Here is a 22583-nt window from a genome sequence, read left to right on the forward strand (position 1 = left end):
GAACAATAGATAACATTTTCAAAGCCAAATTTAAGGACACACTGTTCAGACCCCTTATTGCTCAAATAACATGTCTCCCTCATTCTGTCCTTTTTTAAGATCAGTTAAATATAAACAAATTAACTTCCTATGCATGTTGCTTCTGAGAGAATTACTTTTCATTTTTAGAGTGGTTTTCCATCACTACAAACCTTTTCCTTTCCCTTATGCACCAGCAAACATACTGATACAATTTAAAGGTCATGTTCTTTTCAAACTGACAGGGCCCTCCAAAATTTTGACGAGAGTCCCTCCAAGAATCACACCATACAAACGGAAAGGAATTAAGTAAAGCATCACTTGATGTAGGCTCAATCATGTGAACTGATTAGAAAATGTAACCATGGAGAGAGGTGATTCAAAGTGTGACGGACAACCTTTCAAAGAAAGGAGATGTCATGTTGATAATAATAAGCAAGTACCTGACATTGAAGGAGGGGGTGAACACGGAGGGTCAATAAAGATATAATTGCCTTCAGCTGCTAAAAAAAAAAAAAACAAAACCAAAACCACAAAACAAAACAAACAACAAAAAACCCCACAACAAAACACCAACCAAAAACCCAAATCTCTTTTCTAACTTTGGTTTCTTCACACACCAAGGTAAATATTTAAAATGATCAGAGAATTTTATCTGTGTAGTTCAAGTTAAGTTTTAGCCAAAAAATACTGAAAAATATATTAGTAACATTCCAGTCCCTTAGCTTGCTCTTTCACCCAGTAAAAAGGATACCTTGAAGTTCAAAGCCAAACATACAGAGTTTGTCTTATAAGGTTATATTGGTATATATTGATCTGCATTAAAAGTTAGATCATATTTAAGAAAATAGGACTGGCTTTGGATTGTAATACCCACATCATTCAAAGAAATGCTACAAGCAAAAAGTAAATGTGCTTTTGAAAGATACGGTTCATCAGGAAGATGATACACATTTTAAAGAGAGCAAGTCTAAATCTTTGAAGGAAACACAGTATGAACTGGGTTAGGACAAAAAGATCTCCACAAAACAAAAGCAAAAGTTACCATGTGTTCTCAACTTTAGATGAATCTGGAGCCCAAAAGAATACCCCACCCTCCACCACATTTAATCAATATAAAACTCATTTAAACTCAAGAAACAGGTAAAAAGTAATTGAAAAGTATCACATTCCTGTCCTCTTTTTGACAGTAAACAATATTTAACCTGTTTTCAAAATTATTTAATTCTTTCATAGTTCTATAACTGCTGTTCTTTCCTTTCCCATCAGTTGCTATGATTCATGGCACTCAAAACAGATCCAGCATGTCATGAACTATTATAGTAACAATTTGAAAACATTACATCCAAGATCATTTTAATGATAAGACCTGTCTTCTCTTGTCGATATTAAAATGCATATAATGTATATGAATAAATGGAATCTTAACTGATTTAGATACTATATTCTTATTGATGTCAAAGAGGTCACTGAACACATCTAATGTTTTAGCCAACCATGGATTGAAGATTACAGTTACATAAAAAGTAGACGTGGAGCCTTTCTCCTGTAGCACAAATTCAGCCCAAATTTGCACCAGGTAGGGTAACTTAAATAGTTCAGGCAAAATAATTCAGAGGTACAAGTCAAGTTCTTACTGGACAAATGCCCATTTCATCAAGAAAGTAATAAACCATGGCACCCATGACAAACTCTGATGCTATTTGCTTGACACAGTGCCTGTTCAAGGCTTGTCCATGTGTTGCAGATTGAAAGCTGCAGGACACAACCAAGGTGACACCCCAGCCATACAATCTACTGCCTGTCTTGGAGAGAAACAAGGTTTTACTGCAATCTAGGTCTTTTGCAATTGCTCCCTGGACTGCTGGCTAATGAGGTCAGACAGTACTGTCCATTCTAGACATATTCTTCCCAGGGTATCATCTCTCCAAGAGACATTCCATGAGGACATACCCTTAAATATGCCATCAAAGCAAATTATAATGATAGAATTTATTAACATTTTTTATGAGGCAAAAAGCATACTTCTAAGGCAACATGAAATAAAAATGAGACCAAATAGCAAATGAATTTCTGAAACTATGTAGTGGGTGTTGTTATGCCACTGGAAAGCTTTTGTTACATGCAAGGACAAAAGCTGAGGTTAAGATTTGCAGACACCCCTGACCAGAGATCTTAACCAGACCTCCTTTTTTCAGCCACCAAAAGCCTCCCCACACAATGTGAGTGATCAGATCTCTGCAGTCACATCTGTATGGGACGACTGACTATACTTTTTCTTTTAGTTCCATACCTCTGAACACTTTCTTTCTAAAAAGAAAAGCTGATACTGAGATCATTTAAATCAGTAGATGAATATCACAATTCCTCAAATTGCATGATGGCTGGAGGCCCAGAGGGGCTCAGTTGTCTTTAATGCAATGTACAGTCTGAAAAACAGTGACCATTGGGTTTGTGGCCAACACCGGCCAACTCCAAGCTTGAACAAAAATATAGAGAGACAATCTGCAGCAGCCTCCACTGGGAGAGGTCAGAGGTGAAGTCAGAAAGAACAAAAATAAAAAGGAGCAAGACAATGGAGAAAGGACATGGCATTTAGAATACAAACAAATGAAGAATCAGAAAGAAATTACACAGGAATATTTGGCTGTAGTGTCAGAGAGGCATAACAGGCAAAAGATGTAATAAAGAATTGCTCATCCTCTGTTCAGACACACACCCATGGCACTGGTCATAGGCTGTACCTACACCAGCATCTCAGTCCAGAACAGTGGTACAGCTTTGGGTGAATTTATTCCCTCTTATTGTAGTTGACTTTGTTAATGAAACAGTTTTGATGATCTGATTTCAGATTCCTTTTGTAGGCCAAAAAAAAAAAATCAGAAGCTCTACCAGATGCGTACCAGATGTGCTCCATTAGTCAATGTAAGTAAAAGGTGCAAATCAACAACTGTTTCTCAGTCATCTCCAAATGTATACAGAATGGGGACGTTTGGTTCTGGTGGCCACACTAACCATAGTCTAAAGTAAAAAATCTCAAAACATACTTACTGTAGATATGAGGCCTCAGCACAAGTCAACTTAAATTGATGCATTTATAAGGAGTCTAATTCCTTGACAATGCAGATTGTGTCTTAGAAAACTTAGGTGAAACAGATTTCAACCTCTGTCATAGAAAGGTGACATACATTTGGACATTCTTCCTTGAGCATGTGCCGGATGACAAAACCATTTGGAACATGAGACCTTATTTTCAAATTACATGTTTAATCATCTTCCTCACAGAAGATTAAATTCTGATGGAAAAGGAAGGGGATGGAGCCTTCCCATCACTGCCTGATGTTCCCTGCTAAAAGAGAATGGGAAAGGCATAATGCAAAAAAAGAAGCTAAGCATTTAAGGGAGAAGACATAAAAGCAAAACCCAGGGGTTGCAAAATCCACATGAACTAAACCCATGACTCAAATTAGTATAATTGAAAACCATTAAGCTCAGCTCTGTTCAAGTAAAAATTAACTTTATAGTGACTATCATTATAAACTATTGCTTCATCAGGAAAATACATCATGGTTATATTTTATAATTTTTATCCTCTCTTCCATGTAGCTGCTAGAAGGCAGTTACAATGAGAACTGGCTCTTTCCAAAGTTGTTAACAAGACACATTCCTTTTGGTTCATGGCTAGTATTATGAGAGTTTCTGTCTTATGTCACTATTTCTGACACATGCTGGAGACAGAACATCTTGGCTCAGAAAATACTGGACCATCATTTTATGGGAAGAGACTTTCTAGACCACAGAAGCAGATAGATTTACAACTGACAACACAGAGGTAATGATAACCTACCCTTACACAGCCCAGAGTCTTACATACTGTAAACTCAATTAGCAATTCTTTTATCTTCACCCAGAACAGATATATTGAAAATTGCAGACTGAGGGCCTTTCTCATATAGCTCTGACCACAAGGATAAATACTGCCTTGCTTCAGCAACATAATTCTTAGCCCTCTCATTTTTCATCCAGTTCAAGTTGTTTGATTCTAGGAGTCCATATTCCAGGCAGGCAGAGCACTCATTTATGAACACAACGCAGGCAAACGTGCATTTGTTGGAGATGAAAGGCATGAGAGTTGCCCATAATTTTGCCACAAATAAACTCCTCCTTTGGTTTATGCTACATCATACCCTTCCACGTGAATAGTTTTGATAAAGACCTGTGACTCCCTTCTCTTTCACTATACACAGTGTGGATACATTAGATAAACACTTTTATATGTTCCCGTCAAGGAGAAATATCCCACACAACGAAGCAGACCTTGTGAAATAACATTTCACTTATCTGTTATGTCTTGCTGAACCTTCCCTAAGAACTATAATTCTCTAATCCCAGTATACAGCTGCATATAGGCTTGCTCCAAGAAATTTCTGTTCTCAAAGACCAGCAAACAAATGCAGACATACAGGTGAGGAGGGTTTGAACAGCAATATGCACATTATTCTATAACTTTTTTTTCTTTACAGCTAAAAGACTTATTTTAATAACAGGCAATTTACAACACACACAGAATTTGAAGAGGTCTTCAAAATACTTTGGAGAAATAGATCATATACTCTAAGCCAAAAGTATATATCATTTTTATCTATTAGGGGTTTTTTACATTTTTACTGGGTCTCAGTGATTTACTAGTATAAAATAAAACACAGAGCTATACTCTAGTTACAAAAACACAGCCAATATGAGAACAGAGAGAGCAGTAAAGTTTGAAACTACAGTGAATGCAGGGGATTTGAGCTAACACAGTACAACAATGAAGTTATTTTTCCAAACTTACCAGTATGCTTGCAATATGGTAATCAAGTAAATTAAAAACCTGTTGCATTTACACACTTCTGTCCACACTTGTCAATCATTTTTCAACAGCAAGTATTTCAAGACAGTGGTTATAACCTCTGCTTACAGAAAAGAACAGCCTGTTTTGGTGAAATAAAGTTGGCATTTAATTTACTCTTGTAATTTAAGTTGTTCATTCATTGCTCTTGTATGTTGACAGATAAGATTCCTTTAATGTTCTTGAGCAAAACAATAAATACAGTGTAGTTAAATTTTAGATGTGAAAACATTATGCTTTGTCTTGACAGCACCACAGTTAGGCATAAAGTTATAATGTTCAAATAGTCTCTTCTGGGACTCTCTGTGTCATAAAACATGTAGTCTTTCAAAGTGTATATGGATCTGTCATTTGACTTTTTCTGAAATCAGAAATAGATGGATGCATATCCTGATGCTTCACCTACAGATTTGAATTTCTTTCTCCTTCAGCCCCAGCTCCATGCTATGAATAGACACAGGTCTATCTGATCAAACAGGAAACTTTCCCTAACACAACTTCTGTGATTAGGAGCCAGGCAATAATTCTGCCTGCTCATCCAGGAGCCACTCTGCCAGCCACAGCCCCACCAGCCCAGACTGTCACTGCTGGGAATGAGGGCTCCTCAGGGGTGGCTCCAGCACCCAGCAGGTCCCACTGGGCTCCACACACCCACAAAAAAAAAGGCTTCCTCCTCACCAGCTGGACCCTGAGTTTCCCACAGCAGAGTCTCAGACCTCTGGATCCTTTAAACAATGGATGACAGAGCAGTAACAAGAAACAGCTCAAGCTGGTACCCCTGAGGAGGGACCCCAAAAAAGGAACTGCTGGGCTTTTATCCCCTTGCAGTCTAAAGCTGTAGTCTGGGATCTCCCTGCTCAGCTCTGGTGTCCCTTCCCCAGCTGTGCCAAGGTCCCTGGGTCCTTGGTCACCCCAAGGGGTGGCAGGTCACAGGCTCTTGGTGGGCTCACAGCCAGACTCCGCCTGCAGCTGCCCCCAGCCACCTTCCCAGAATGGATTCCTCAACAGCTGCTGGGCTGGGACTTTTGGGGGAATTTTGTTGTTGTTGCTGTGGTTTTGGTTTTTTTTTAAAAAAAGCATCAGTCCAGCAAACTCGTTTCAAGAAACCTAAATTCAGAGATCACAGGGCAACTTCTCCTTTTAGCCCTACTAACTCTGATGGTATTTCACCCAGTGGTCTAGGAGTTATTTCTCTGATAACAAAGAACCTGATACATCCATCACACGTTGGGTTCATGAAGTGGATCAAGTTCAGCTCCAAAGCTTCATCTACAAATATATCTTTTTTGTGTGTGTGCATTAAAGACCTAATGTATCCATCATTTCTTGTTTAGCCCAAGAGATTAAGATCTTCACATTCCATAATCATTGCAGGTAATCTCTCACATTTCCTACATTCTTGAACAGTAATTGTCTAATATCTACATTTGCAGATTTGTCTTGAAATAAAATTGCATATTTAAAAATGGACTTATATGATGAGAATACATTCAGTGATGTGGAAGTTACAAAGAAAACCCCAGATGGCTCAGACAATAATAAGATATAATATTAAATTTAGACCTTTCATCAAATGTCCTCGAATTCATACTAAGGTCTCTTTTCAGCTTTGTACTTTCCTCTTATTTTAAATGTTAATGGATTATCAAAATCATCAAATTCTGTCATATAATCCAGAACGTCTGCTTTTTTACCCACAGAAAATGAACTGCACAATTTCTGTACAGACAGAACACTATATCAAATTGATCTGCAAAGAAGCAGACACCCTCAGCAACTACTGCACAGGTACATATTAATTTCATGGTGCATTATTAGGACAGATACCTCAGCACGTTCATGATGGCCCTATTACTACATCCTCATTCTCTAAAAGCCATTGTGCTTATATAATCTGTTATTCAAACCTCTGCAGACTTCTGAGCAAAGGAGCAAGGGGTGCTCTCAATCATCACAGCACACACGAGGTGCTCAAACCATCAACATCCAAAGATTAAATCACCGATGCAAGAGCTCACAGAACCCTGCTGCACAATAGAATGAATTTCTTAGTCTCGTATTGGACACTGCCTTTTTCCTCTACAAACACTAGTCAAAAAAAGGTGCCATTGCAAAATGAAAGTGTTCATAACCAGCAGTGCCTTTCTGCTTTAAACACCATGGTTGAAGAGGGCTTCAAGCTCAGTGAGAGCAGAATTACACTTGGAGAAAATCACAGGAAGCAAGCACGAGAGAAGGAGTATGTGATATATCAAAGGAGCTTGTTCCATCCAAATTTAAGGGGAAAACAGACTAAGCATCCTAACATTTCACAGGAAAGAGAAAAAAGGAAAAAGTACCATTCTCTATGGCTCAGATGTTTTGTGTTTTTATGAGACTCCTGGGTTGCAGAATCCATAGTGGTCATCAGGCAGGCACAGCAGTTTCTATGCATTTCCACAGATTAGCACATGGATTGTGCATGAAAAAGGGAAACTTGGCTCATGCTGTGGGTTAACATGGCCTGTTGAACCAGTATTTCAGAGCTATGAACAGACACAAGCAAACTGAACAGGACTGGGTATTCCGCCAGCATTCCTTGCCCTTGAGTTCTTCCTACCAAAACCCATATCCCACACCCAGAAAACAAAAGCAATCAGATGCCCTGCAGCAAAATACTGCCTTCAGAAACTGTGTTTGTGTCTGAAGTCTGAACCAAATTCTGAATGATCCGGAGAGTCTACAAGAACAAGAGGAAGAGCTCAAAAACACATGAACATTTTTTTGTGCAGAAGTCAATGGGTTGGTTAGCTAAAAAAGAAAGCAGCCATCTAAGTTATCCACAGAGCTGCTATAATTCACCTTCAACATCCAGAGAACACTACAAGGCAACTTCCTCCCTCTGTTTAACCAAGACTCCCCTAAAAGATAATATTATTGCTAGTTCAAGATTCCTTAAACATACTTTGTTGCCACTAAAATATTACATAGTAAGAATTACTGCAAAAAATGGTATGTTTTAAATTAGAGCCATAGGATCTCAGGTTCTGAACAGTAATTACTTATAGTTTAGTATAAATCAAAAGAAATAGAAAACAAAGTATTTTTGAATAGAAGAAATCCTCTCTATTTCATCATAAACATTCAGCTTTCTTGGTGAGAGGCAGTATGGCTCTCCCTGAAAGGGAAATTTCCCACTCTGCTACAGGAATATTAGGACACCAAGGACACTTGACCAAATCCTGCTAGTTTCAACAACAGCAAAAATAAACAAATAAATGGATAGATGAAAACGCCAAAGGGAATCTTCCTTGCTCAGCATCTAAAGACTAGACCAAGAGGAAAGCATTAAGACAAAACTTGAAAAGTGGAAAATATGGCAGCTCTGTATCTCTGCATCTGTTTTCTACTAATTAATGCCTCATGAAAAGGCAAGGTTTAAACTGCAAATAGAGACAAAAACTCTGTTCAATAACATTCCCATTTGCATGATCAATATTTCCAGCACAGAACACAGACTCAAAATACAAACTTTCTTGTTGGGCCAGCCCAATGTAAATCATACCTGTTAACCCTTTTAATGCAAACCATGACTGCCAGGAGTGCAGAGACGTGGTTATGAAATTCAGACATACTATCTGGGAAATATCTTTTCCTTCTTTTATCTGCTAAATCTCAATCTCAAAATGCAGCAGTTTCAATTAAAGTGGAATGTAAAGCATATAAAGCATAGGCTAAAGCCCAAATTTGAAATGCAGCATGAGCCCTAAGGCACTGTATCACAATTCAGCCTTGCTATCATTCTGTCTAAATGTGTACTCACCAACAATAAAGGCAGGATCTGCTTTGTCACACAGGTGGAATCCTTGTCTCTCCACTCTCTTTGATTTGGTCTCTCCTACTTCAAAGCTGGCATATTGCAAAACTTTTTTGCAAAGTTTACTCAGACTTGAACTTCATTGCAGCGTGACCTTATAACTACAAGAGCTCTGGGCTCCTTGAGACATTGATCATGTCTACATTGATGTTTGTACAATACCCACTGTAACAGGGCATTGTCTAAGGCTGGGGACTCTGGGCAATATTGTAACATAAATATTAAATAATAATAAAGTTCTGTCAAGTCAGTGATCTGTGAACTACAGCAGGTTCACGTGATCATGTATTATGGCTCAAAGGCAGCCCTCATATAAAATCTCTGTGGTCTAAAAAGTACTTAAACAATGATTTGTCATAAATTAAGTCATAAAATTAATAGGAATTACATATATTCCAAACTTGTACGTACACCAGATTTTATATTTGTGAACTTCAAGGGCTCATTTTTTCTTTGTTCTTACAAAAACTCTTTCTGTTTCAAACTCTGAAAATGCTCAGAGATTCATACATATACTAATAAAATACAAATAAACAAAAGGGTATCAAAACATTGAAATAGGTTTTAATAAATTTTGGAAATACACGCTGCATTAATGGACAAGTATAATTAGAAATTAGTTCAAAGTAGTAAGAGAGTTCCACATGAAGCTTCTCAAAATAGGGCTAAATTGATTTTCCAGTTCACCCATTTCTAGTCAATAATTTTCACCCATGCCATAAGAGCTGTATGGTGTGTTCTAATATTCCTTTCTGGGAAAAATGCAAGTTGAGCTGCCTTACTTGGAAAATTGAGTTCTCACAGAGAGGTAACAAACAGCAAGGGGAAGAAAAAAGAAAATTACAAAGTTGAATTCACAAAAACACTTATTTGGGTTTCTCATTAATGAAAGGGAGAAAAAATAAAAGAAAAAAAAGAGAAAACATAACAGAAGTACACTGCAAAGTGTAAAACAAAATGTAAAACAAAAGCTTAACACATATCTGTCTTTCACTTGGCTACGATGAGCCTTGTATATTTAAATGGAAACAAGACCTACTACAAAGCAAGTGAAAAACCATTGACTAAAACAGCTAAATGTGCCATTAGCCCTTTATAAGACTAAGCCAATTATGGTCAAACCTGCTGTGTTTTTATTTTCACGCTACTTCAGTTAAGCATGGACCATTTAAATGGCTTTGGAATGGGGGGGTTGCATGCTTCACAGTCAACCAAGGTATATCCCACTTTTCCCCCAACATAAACTCCAGGAGTAGGTATTATGCAGTGATTTATACTACTTATATGCAAAAGGACTCATCTATATATAAATAATTTTTAAAAGTCACTTTCAAAAGACTACATAGTTACCTAAGTGATACATATAACCTACTTAAAGGTATACCTAGTTATCAGTAAAAGAAAGAAAATTGACCTGTTTCTAACAGATACCTAACACAGATACACAAGAAACACATGAAACTAGACAGTTAAAAACTGTCTTGTAACTAATTAAAAGACTAAATTAAGCTCTAATTACCTTAAAATCTGAGCAACTCACCTGAGAAAGTTAAAGGCTAAAGGCAAATCTACATTTTTTTAATAGAAGTTTGCTAAAGACCACATATTGAAAGAGAAAAAAAAAGTCAAATATTTTAGATGTTTTATCTGGTGAGGAAAAAAAACCAGCCTCTCTAAAACATGCTCTGAAGAACGCTCTGAAAAAGCAGTAGAAGCTAAATGTATTTAGGGTGAAACAGCTTTTCTATTTCATATGTTTGTTTCTATCATCATTAGGTATTTTTTATTTTTTCCTTATTGCTGAAAATAAAAAGTTACTTCTGCTGACATTAAAAGCTTGATTTTACAAACTATTTAATGCACTCTAAGGATACTGTTAAAAGACAGTGGCATGCTGATGTGAGTTGTACAAAGGTCAGTGATTTGGAGGCTCTTTCAGACAATTTGCCAGGATTTTGGCATTTTGTAAGCACACATAGGACAGCTCTCCAGCAAGCTGACCTTGACAGTGAATTGGATAAATAAACCTTCAATTTACCCCCTCCAGCTCGATGCTAGCCCAGCTGATCCCTCTGGAGCCTTCACCTGTCCATATCGTTCAACTGCCTGCAACTTCCAGCTGACGAACATCCGCGGCTTTACAGGTCCTGTGACAAACACCATCTAAGAGATAAGGCTTCTGAAAAGTCAAAGTCAATAGTGTTTCCATTGAAAATTTAATGCTGCTTCCATCTTTACCCATCATTCTTCCTACTGTTGCATGTATCCCAGGAGGCACTTCAAGCAAAAGCACTACTCCATAACAGGTAATGACGTGGCATTTAATGATACTGTCCAAAGTGATCCAAGCCCATGGAAAGTAATGTGCACTCATGTACCAGATAAGCACAGCTGAATGTACTAGAACAGCAGTATCTCTCACTGCTCTGTCACTAGATACAATGTGACATATGCTCTGCCATTGTACCTGGCTTTTCCTTTTACTTCACCATCAGAGGAAAAGAGCATTTTCAGATACAGAGCACCAAAGTGTTAAGGGAATTCAGTAAAAGGTAGGATGGCAACATATCCGTAATTAAGTATTCACAGCCTCTTTAATACTTCAGTGCTCTTGGATTCGCTACTAAAATCTGTGAATTATACCTCATTGAAGAATGTCCTTAATCGACTCTGACATGTTTTATTGGAGGCAGAAAAAATGTTTCAGTATGATAGATAAGGTTAAAAATGTTACTACTCTGATCATTTACTCTAGTGCCTTGCAAAAAACTCCAAAGCCAAAAACCATTTACATCATTCATCTGATGCAATGGAGAAAAAAAAGCATTATCTGACAGCCCATTTTAGCTGATGGGACAAAGTGCACATTTTCAATTTTCTGACAAAGTTATGTTGTTTATGTAGATAAGAAAAAGAAGAAGAGAGAAAAAAAACCCATGACTGTAACATTTCTACTACATGCCATAAGGATTGGAAATTCGAGTTAAACAGCAAAGTACCTTGAGACCATGCAGAGCAGAGCATGACAAACAAAAATCATCTTTATGGTTTCAAACCAAATAACACATTACATGTTTTCTACTCTAATAGCAGCACAGGGTTCTGAGGCAGCCCCAGAACGTTGCAGCAAAGCTCAGCATGACATCTCTATGCATGTGTGAGAGCACCGCTCTCGCTGCAGCGGGACCACGAGGTAGCTCAATAAAAGCTACTGAAATATTTTTAAGTAAACATTTTAACTGAGCTTTTCTCGTATTAATTTTGATACTCTCCAGATATCAGTGGCTTTTGCTTCCACTACTCACTGCAAAAGGGACGAACAGGAATCTCATACATATTCAATTTCCATTATTAGTTTTAGGAGAGTGATCCATGACTACATGGGAAAGTTAGCAAAGAAAGGAAATTGTTTAAACTCACTGCCAGAGACTTCTCCATGGAGCAACATGACACTGGCAGAAAGAGAAGGCTATGAATTTATATTCCTCAGGACAGGGCACATTAAGTTTTCAAATAAATAACCTTTGCATTTAAAACTTACACAGATAGACTATATAAGAGATGGTATGGTTTAACAGTAGCTGTTTTTCTTTTTCACCACCAAAACATTGCATTCCCTTTTTGGTCATACCAATAAGCAAAATTACAAGAAGTATTTTCACTTACCATGTAACTGACAAGATTATTATTTCAGCACAAATTAGGGAGAAAGACTGTTTACCACAAAAGTAAAGTAATCCCATTCCAGTTCATTTTACTACTCATACCCCTAAAGGTAAGCACACGTTTACAGAACTGGCTCAATTACCTCAGGCTTTGTGGTACACACCTAAATTACTAAGACATCTATGAGCTGTGCCATTACCCATTAGAAACCAAAATGAAAACTTTCAAATAATTGGCTAAGACCCTAATTCTACAGCATGAACAAGGCTTTAAATTAGTACCAGATGCTGGATTTTGTTCTTTAAACAACAGTTCTAAGGACAGAGAAAGATTCATCTTCCAAGACTACTTCTGCCTGCAGACAATATGACCCATCTTAATGAGGCTGCTGAATGCTTTATGAGCAATTTCATCCACTAGTTACTATATTCTGGCACCAAAATTGAAATATTCATTTTAAATCTTGCCATTAGGACAGTATTGCTTTCTGCCAAATTTCCAATGCCAATTCTTACATTCAATTGTGATTGAGTGTTTCTCCAGAACCAAACAGATAACAGCAAGGTCTGCCCACGCATCCTGTGTCACAACCAGCTCATTAAGCTCCCTGTTCCCATAGACACTGTTTGGAAAAGAGACTCTGGGAAAACAGTTTTCCATGACCCACTTACATCCATACTACTCCTATCAGCTACCTATCTCTGCTAATGTATTTAATCATAAAAATCTTCCTGAATAGAACAGTCCCATCTCTGAGACACAGAGAAGGGGATGAGAGAAAAGGAGAATGGAGAACTCGGGGTTTATTCAAAATTTTGAGGAAAAATATAGCTGCATGCCCAGGAAAATGTAAAAAACATATGGTATAAGTACATTTGCATGTCACATTAGGGTTTGTCAGTCACAAACTTGCTTTACTGTAATACCATACACAGACCTGTGACCTGGCAAAAACATCAAAAAAGGCCATTTTTTGAAAACTATGATTTTAAAAGAACCCCCCTAAAAAAGACATTTTTTGAAAACTAAGATTTGAAAAGCACACATGAATTTGAGAAATATGAACAAAGCTTTCCTACTTGAAGTTTTTCTTGAGGTAAGTTTTATAGTACCAGTTGGCACCCATGAGAATGTTGCGTAGATATATTCAGTGCTGAGACTGTGGCCATGGGAGATACCAGGGACCACAGCCAACCAAGAGTTCTACAAATTATCTGTGGAGAGCAAAGCAAGAGGGTCTTCATTTCCTCTCCTCTTCCCTTCCTTGTAAGTAAGGTCAAATAAAAAAAAAAAATCCCAAACACATCCCCATAGTAAAAAAAAATTAGTTGAAGAACATGGAGTCAGAGTCAGAATTCATGATCTGGAGCTACCTAGTAAATCGTATGAAAACATACCACAAAGTTACAATTAACCCCAGAATATCTGACTTGAAACTTATGTTCTTCATGAATGAATCTTTACATATGAATTTTTTTACCACAGAAATTAATGTATCACCTCTGTCCATGCATCACTGCCATGCATGGAGAAGTTCACTCTTCTGTGCTTCAGTTTTTTGAATCCTTTCTTTGCCTTCAAAATTATTTATATTTTTTTTTACTTTATAATAATTGCTTCACTTTTATATATTGTAGGGCTCAGGAGGAAGGAGGGAAGAGAGAAAGAAAGAAAGAAAGAGTACTTTCCTTGCTATTAATTTTCAGACTTCTGTTTTTTTTATTTCAAGTAAGATGTTTTGTTTCCCAGGCAGTATGTACGCCTCGCTCTATGAAGTGCGAGGTGCAATTGCTGCCCTAGCTCTGTGTGTGGCTGTGGCCTTAGAAGTCAAGGATAAAAGAAACAAAACATTTTTTTTTTAATTCTGAAGTGAAAAATCCATTTGATTTCTTTTTGTTTATTGCTGCATTACTTAGGTAATTGCTTGAGTTGAGTCAGACTGACGGCAGGGCTCTGGACCCTCTGACTCCAATTCTTTTGCTTTATTTATTAGTCTCACTTATTAAAAGAATGTCTTGGCTTATATGATGGGTACTATTCAAGCAGAAGTTAAATCACTTATATTTGCAATCTAAGTCACTGACTCACAAAGGCTGAGTATACCATGCTAAGTATTCACAAAAAAAATGCTCTAAACCACGAAAATCATAAGCTCAGCCCTAAAAAATGAGATAGTTCACAAAGGTCTGTGAAGATTCGTGAAACATTTAAGTGAACCAAGCCATAGCAACTTGTACACAAAAGTCATTCCACACAAAAAACCATAGCAGAGACAGATATAAAACCTGCCCATGCTTGAGCAGCTCACATGCAATATAACCTAATTTATACCGTGAAACCTAGGCAAAACTTAGTTTATCCTCTGCCTCCCAGAATGACCCAAACACCTGTTATTTTAAACAGCACTGTTTTTTCAGTATTTTCTAACATTCTTAATAGATATCAAGTTCCTGAGGTCTTCTGTTATGTGGTGATTCTGTGCAAAGCAGAGCTATTTCACTATCTGTTACCTCAAATGGTGCTGATGTCCTCTGCTAAAGCTCAGGATGGCTATCATGGAACATCTTCCATGATAACATTAGATTACAAGATAAATTACAGAAGGAAAGGACTTCAGCCATTTTTTAAATTTTCATTGATGTTTTAACCTGATGGCCCAGGAAAAAACTACACACACAGAGTATTTAAACATTCATATGTGCTAACCTTTAACCTTGTAATAATTTTCCATTCTTTTCATTGCTAACATTCAATATATTGCTTTAAATAAACTATTTGCATCCCCAACAAATTCAAAGAGAAAGAAGTTGCGGTTAGAGCCAGGTAGTGAAAAACAAGACTTCTGGTTGATGTTTCTGAGTTCACATGTCCTTTCTGCCTTTGCCAGATTTCTAGGAATATCTTCCTCACTCCAATTTTTCCCACTTTTAGTGTTAGCTTCTCTTCAGTCCTGTCCTGTAGCTCAGTTACACGTGGCCCTGGCACAAAGTGAGGTGCATTCCTGTAAGCCATTAGGGATATTCTTAGTGCTGGTTTTTTCCAGCCTATTCGTTTTTGTGCTAGTGCTGAGCTGGTTGCCTTTAGCAATGCACTGTTTGGGTGTGTGACTCCTGTATTTGCTTGAGGCCACAGCAGTATCAGTGTTCTGTGTCGTTTCCATTTTGTCTCAGGCAGCCCTTGCACTCACTTGAAATAAGTGTGGCCTTTTGCCACTGACAATTGAGAATGCTAGTCCCTATTATGTGGAAAACATGATCCTCCTAGATGTTTAAAGCCAGTAAACTAAATGTTTATTGGGAAAGCATGAAAGAAGTGAGAGCCTGAGTGAATTTCATGAGCTCTATTATTAAACAGCAATGTAGTTTATCAAGGTGAGTTAATCCAAGACCTTCTCTGTATTTTCACCAGGCTGCCAGGAGAACAGCCTAGAAAATTTTCTACAGCCCTTCTGCTTCATTATGGAAGTGTTCAGTATTATTACACTCTCGATTTCACTTTCATTCTTTGCTAATGACCACCAAACATCTCCCATAAAGCAAGTCTCTCAACTTACACTTCCAAACTTCACAGGATGAATATTTTCCTTTCTCTGGATATTCTTCTGCTATATTTCATTTATTTCTTCTACATTTTAGGATAATCAGAAAGGAGCATCAGCTGCTCACTGTCCAGTAAGCCTGGCTTGTACCCTGAAATTATCTCTACACTGTCCATAATCCAGGCAGAGGCCTCCAGCCCTGACCTACAGCACCTGCTCACCTGCCCACCTGAAGTCAATGATATAAAAGATATGGACAAAACTGGTTCAGTTACAGCCCCAAAGGATTCCTCTGCCTTTCTCAAAATATCTTCATAGTGCAGATCAATGGCCTTACGTGTATACTGAAAATTTCTAAATGTGCTGCCTTCAAACCCTAATTACCATAATTTCATCTCATAATTAATAAAGTAAAAGTAGAAGCAGTAATGCTTCTGATTTACATAATTAGTATAAAACCCATGCATGGTTCAAACAAAATGCTGCAACCAAATTTTGAAACTTGAGAGCATAAACCTAAGATTCTTAATCTATAATTAAATTTAAGATAGATTGATTTTAAGGACATGGAATATTTTCATAACAGGTGTAAAATTTATGTGGACAAAAAATTTATTAAAATACTAAGATACTACTGGAATAGAAACAAAATTTTCCTTAGCCAAGTGTGACCATTTCCATTGGAAATGCACATACAGAGCATTAATTAAATCCTGCTTTAGCACTACAATTCCAAAAAAGAAAGCTTTGAAGAAGGGCTTCACAGGGCTGTCCTGAAAAAGAAAACAGGGGAAATAAAAAGTAAGTATATAAATAAATAAAATCTAAACACACTCTACAAAACTGTAGAAGCCATTTTGACCACCTGGTCTCTAGAATGGATCCCAGGAAAACTGGGTGTGGCCAAATGTTCAATTTATGAAGAACTCTCCAAAAAGCCTTTCAAAGGACACAGCTCAAGTTTTGTGGCCATAGTGTTATGGGTGAAAACCGATCTGAAATCCCTCTTCTTGTCTGTTTAAAACCATCTACAGTTATCCTGCTTTGGAGAGGTGACTGTGGCCTTACTGCTGAAGAGCTTGTGGGTGTTTCTTGCACAATGCAGGATTTTCACAGAGGGCTGTATCACAGTTTTACAAACCTAAAAAGGCAATAGTTCATTCACTAGCAAAAAAGTGAATTTCAATCCTAAGAAAACATTCTTTGAAACAACTAGTCATTATCACATCCAAATATTTTATTTCTATAATAAAGAAATTCTAAAATTGAGTCATTCACTGCTAACTTTCTTCACACTGACAGCACCCAAATTTCTCTTCAAAATTACAGATGCCGAGTTACCACAGAATTCTTATTATGTTAATGTTACAATAACACCGATGATAGTTTTCTTAGCAGAAAGATAAAGAGATTACTGAATTCTAAACCTGAGATGGAAAGAAATTTCTTACTTTAAATAGTGTCACCCTCACTCCACAGAAAGAGTGATTATAATCTGCAAGGGGGGGCAGTAAAACCCTCCAGAAGCAAGCCTTTCATAACTTCACCATTTTTCACAGGCAACTATAATTACAGTTTTGCATAACCATCTAATGAGAGGAAGTCCTTTCTTGCAGTGTTAATAAAGGACCTTGCATAACATGTTAACAAAGCAATGGCACTCTATGTAGGTAATGTCATTGTGTAATTAGCATGCTTATAAGATGACTTAAGATTACAGTTTATCTGAATCTAATAACTGCCTATCAGCTGCTTTACTATTCTGTCTTTTTCAATATATCTTTCCTCATGAATGGTTTGAGTATCCACCCGCTCGGTACAGAAGCACAGAGGGAATAAAACAAGCCAGTAACAAAACAGAAACAAAACAAACAAACAAAAAAAAAAAGAGTTTGAGAGCAATGAAATGAATAAACATGGAAAGAACCCAGCTTTTCCACATACCTAGACATGTATTTTAGGACATGGTATCACAAATATCAGTTTTTGCTATTCATTTCTAGACGGTACAACATTTGAAATTGTATGAGAAATGCCTCTGGAAATTATACTGGTCTCTTCATACATGGCATAAAAGTGAAGAGTGGGAAGAATTGGACAGTTCTCTAAGCCACTTAGGAGGCTGCTTTCACAGGACAACACCCTTAGTTGGAAAACTTAAATTCAGTATTTACCAGCAGCCAGCATCAAGTCCTGGTTGCTTCTCCTCTCCTGTAGCCAGAGGCTCACGGGCAGAGTAAAGCAGAATTCATCAGTCTGGTAGCACAGCTGGACTAGAATCACCCCTCCAGTTTCCTATTCTGCAACTTGGACTTCAGAAAGCAGCAATAAAGAAATAACCAGAAGGGTAAGAACTCAGCTTGGAACAATGTAATGTTGATTCATGGACCCCCACAGCAAAAATCTCTTTCTATCCCTTTTTCTCTGTCAGACTCAAGAAAGAAAGCCAAGGGAAGGAAAAAAGTAGCGGATGACAGAGAATAAGTTTCAGCTTGGCATGTTCTTTATAATGTGTAGGTTTCAGAGCTGGAAGGGAGAGAAGTTACAGTTTTGGGGACCACAAATATTCAAGTTCCTGAGAACAGTGAGGACCTCAAGGAAGACTGAAATTAAGCAAAGAGCACTCTATATTATTCAACTTAAAAACCATTACAAAATAATAAAAAATTACATGTAAAAATTTCCTTTAAAAGAAAAACAAAAAAATGTCTCTCCCTGAAGTAGTAACTGTAAAACAAATTAAGACATTTCCAAGTATTTGCTAACCTACTTACAGGCATCATTGCTCCCTTGGGCCTTTGTAGCCTTACACCTTCCTTAACGGACTAGCTGAATAGGTAAATGGGTTATATCAGGCCAGGAAATCAATGTGTATACTGTGTTCTCAGCCCCAGATGAGCTTGTCGAAGCCATTTTATTATAGCTGGAGGAGCTGTATTGATCCCAGCGTTAACTACTCGGAGGTGGCGAGCAATCCGATGAAGATGCGTCCTGCCGTCCATCCAAATGCTCTCTCCCCTCAATAGTCCTAACAGAGTTAAGTGTGTGCAGATTGAATTAATTTAATGTTTGCTTAATCAAAACTGACTACGCTGGAGCCCAAATTCTATTAATTACTGAAGGAATCGCGCTAATGCTGTAACATGACGTTAGGCTGGAAAGGGCTTTATTTCACTATGACAAGAGGGAGGAAGGGTCATAGGGAAAATTGGGGGGCATAAGTCAGGAGTTATTTCATAAAAATATTTTTTTATTTCACATTCCCCAAACAGAGAGTTCAGGCTCATTTACCTTTTTCTGAAATGGGCTTATTATCAGCCAGCAAAATGTCCCTTTAGTCAATTGACAGGCACAGCAAGTTAACTTCATACTTGATGATGAGGAAGAAAAAAAGTTGCAACATCATTCAGATTTATTTATGCAAAAAAAGTCTTCTCTTGAATGAAACCAGATGCAACTTCTCTAATTTCTTATTTCTATTTAGTCCTAAGGTTAGTATAATGGTTTTCTTAAAGACAGAAGTAATTCCTTCTTCACTGTCTAACATGAAAAAAAAGTTTCCCAGATTTTCCACACAGGAGAGCAATGGGCTACAAGCAAACAGAGAAAGTAAATTAAAACAAGTACTGTTTGACACTACCTTAACTAAAAGATTTTCAACAATATTATCTAGGCATCAGCCAGTGCACGTGCTGGGTTCAAATGCTCATGGAACATTTAGCAGAGAAGCACAGGTAAAATTTCCAGATAACTTTTCCCTAGGAAAAGCTTAAAAAACATGGATAAAGTAAATAGTGTTTTGTTCTATCAGGTGTTTCTGATAATTTAAAAATCCATCGCATCAAGTATTTCACAGAGGGAAGGTCTATCTTTAGTTGGGGGTTTTTTTCCCAAAAGTAGTTATTTCATACCGAACGTCATGGTGCTGCATTTCCTTAAGATAATTTTGATGTTAAATTATCTGTCTTCATTTGCAACAGCAGGTGAGTTTGTTTTCGTCTCCTCTTCCTAAATAGTTTATAGATGAAAAGAGTAAGTTTTGTATGGGAGCAAAATAATGTTGATTTGATTAATACAGCTGTATGCTTACAATACTGTTTGCTAAATAACAAACAGTAGACAACAGATTAGCTACATATGAAGCATATGTCCTGGAACAATGATTTTATTTCCAAGAGAAGAACAGTCTGTGCTCTTTTCTTACACCCCAATTTTCCTTTTCAGTTATGCTATAAAATACGTTCCTCATTGCTATCTTTGTTATGATAAAACTTGAGATTTTTTTTTTCTCACAGACATAGAGAGACATCACTGCAAAATAATTAGAAGAAAAAATATCTCTGCTTCTCATGATCTTCATCACTATTATTTTAACTTAATGTCACTCTTGACTTCAAGAGTTTCTCAGATACATTTTAATCTGAGCAGAGATTTGTTGTGCAATCATATTAAACCAGTGAATTTATTCCATCAAAGATAGAAATATTACTTCAACAAACATTGTTCAGTAAGAAGACCAATGTCCCACTACCTGTAGTGCAAAGCTAAAGCACATCCCAGAAAGGCAGGAACAGTCCTTCAAGAAGAGCATCTTTTTCAACTTAAAAACTATTACCTTATCAAATATCATAAATGAGCTTCAGGAGAAGAAAGCAAACCTTGTGGTTGATACAAGAATGATAACTGATGAGTGCAAATGCTAAAAATGCTAAGAAATATTTTGAGGCTACTGTAAGCATTTATATTGCACTTAAATTTTAGCTCATATAATTATTTAATGCAAACCAAAATTCTCATCTTGTTTCTGAGAAAAGAATATTCCTTTTGTCAAATGATCCTTTTCCATTGAAGTGTAATGTTTGAAATCTGCATTTCATGTCAGAGGTGGCTGATCTACAGAGGGAGCAGTGAAACCCAGTGTAATGAAATATTGGTTTTTTTACAAGCCATACTTTTGCACAGCATCAAGATCATTCTGGGTTAGAACACCAGTAAAATGAAAATTCTCATTACAATTGATTCAAACATGTCAAAATGCATTTTACCTTAATCAAACTACCCTGCCCTTCACTTTTCAAACATTTCCAAAACATAAATTATATCTCACATTACAGAAAGAAACAAAACTGGCTGCTTTAAACCATAATCATTGCAAATTGCAGCATTGACACCTCTGAATTAAAATTGCAGGAGAATTCACATCTAGGTTGTTTGAACCACTATCTACAGTCATTTGACATATTATAAGATCAGAATAATTTTAAGACGAATATAATATTCTTCCCCATGTATTTCATTAGTGAGGATCATTTGGATAAAAACAGAGCTCTATTTTTGAAGTCCACTGACTTGCCAGAGATAACTGTTAAGAGTTCAGTGTTTGTGGAATAACAAGCTCTGAATGACAGTGTTCTCTCCTATTTCTCAAGAGTACAGCTTTGTCATCTACCACTGTGATCCCAACAAAGAAAAATCCAGATGTCTGCAAATTAAAGGAGAGCTGGATGACATTCTGCTGTTAATGCTCAGCATACATAAATCATTGTAATAAGAGAAGATTGTTATATTAACCTTTGTCATGCAATTTTCTTTTTCTCTGTAAGAAATAGGAAAAACAACAAATTAGGTGGCACAATAATTCTATTTTGAAGCAGAATGGTGCAGAGAACTTTCATCCTCTTGCCAGTCACATGATTCCCACTTACCTGGGATTTTATATGTGCCCTATAAGAAGTTAATAGTATGCACAGATACTTCACTTCAACTGATATACTGCTAGAAAGATGGAAAACATCTTACAAATAAATCATCATTTTAAAGGAATAGATACTGGTAGGCAGGAAGCCGTGAAATTTAACCTTTGCCCTACCAAAAATCCATCTTATGGCCACTGAAATGCTTTAGTTCCCTCCGTCACTTATCATATATGGGAAATGGGACATGAAAATTCCCATGTATTAAAAATGAATACCCAATATCTGTGTCAGTGCACCAGCCCAGCTGCTGCAATGTACAAATGTAAGAATATTTTCACAACAGGGAGATGGTAGGATTTGAGCACCCACCTCAGTGGAATCCCAGGGAAGAGTTAATGTGTCCCATTGAAGAGACCCAGTAATATTTTAGGTCTCTGGTGTATAGAACACATATTGAGCTTTCTAAGCTTAAAACATAAGTTCACAATCAAATAACTTCAAAGAATATTCAAACTGGTTTTTGACCATTTCTGCAGTGGACAAGAGGATAATTAGAATACTTACACGCAATAAAACAGGCAAATATAATAATCTGGAATTCTTTTGCATCATTTCAGTACATTCATATTTCAAAAAGTTATTTAAAGTGAAAATAAATATTAAAAAAGTCATAGAACCTAGTCCTTAAACAGAGTACAGATAGACAAAGCTAATATATTACCAACAATCTAAAAAACCCAGAGTATTGTTCTTCCCTAGCTCATGTGACCTAGTTTGAGTCATCTTAATTCCATTTTTTTCATTATTTCAACTGCATATCAAACCTGCCTTCTTATTCTTCATACAGTCACTTAGTCACTTCAAAAGTGTCCCAATACATACCAAAATTAAGATACAAGTAAACATTTAAAAAATGAA

The sequence above is a fragment of the Passer domesticus genome, chromosome 12 (assembly GCF_036417665.1).
Source record: "Passer domesticus isolate bPasDom1 chromosome 12, bPasDom1.hap1, whole genome shotgun sequence".
NCBI classification, from domain to species: Eukaryota; Metazoa; Chordata; class Aves; order Passeriformes; family Passeridae; genus Passer; species Passer domesticus.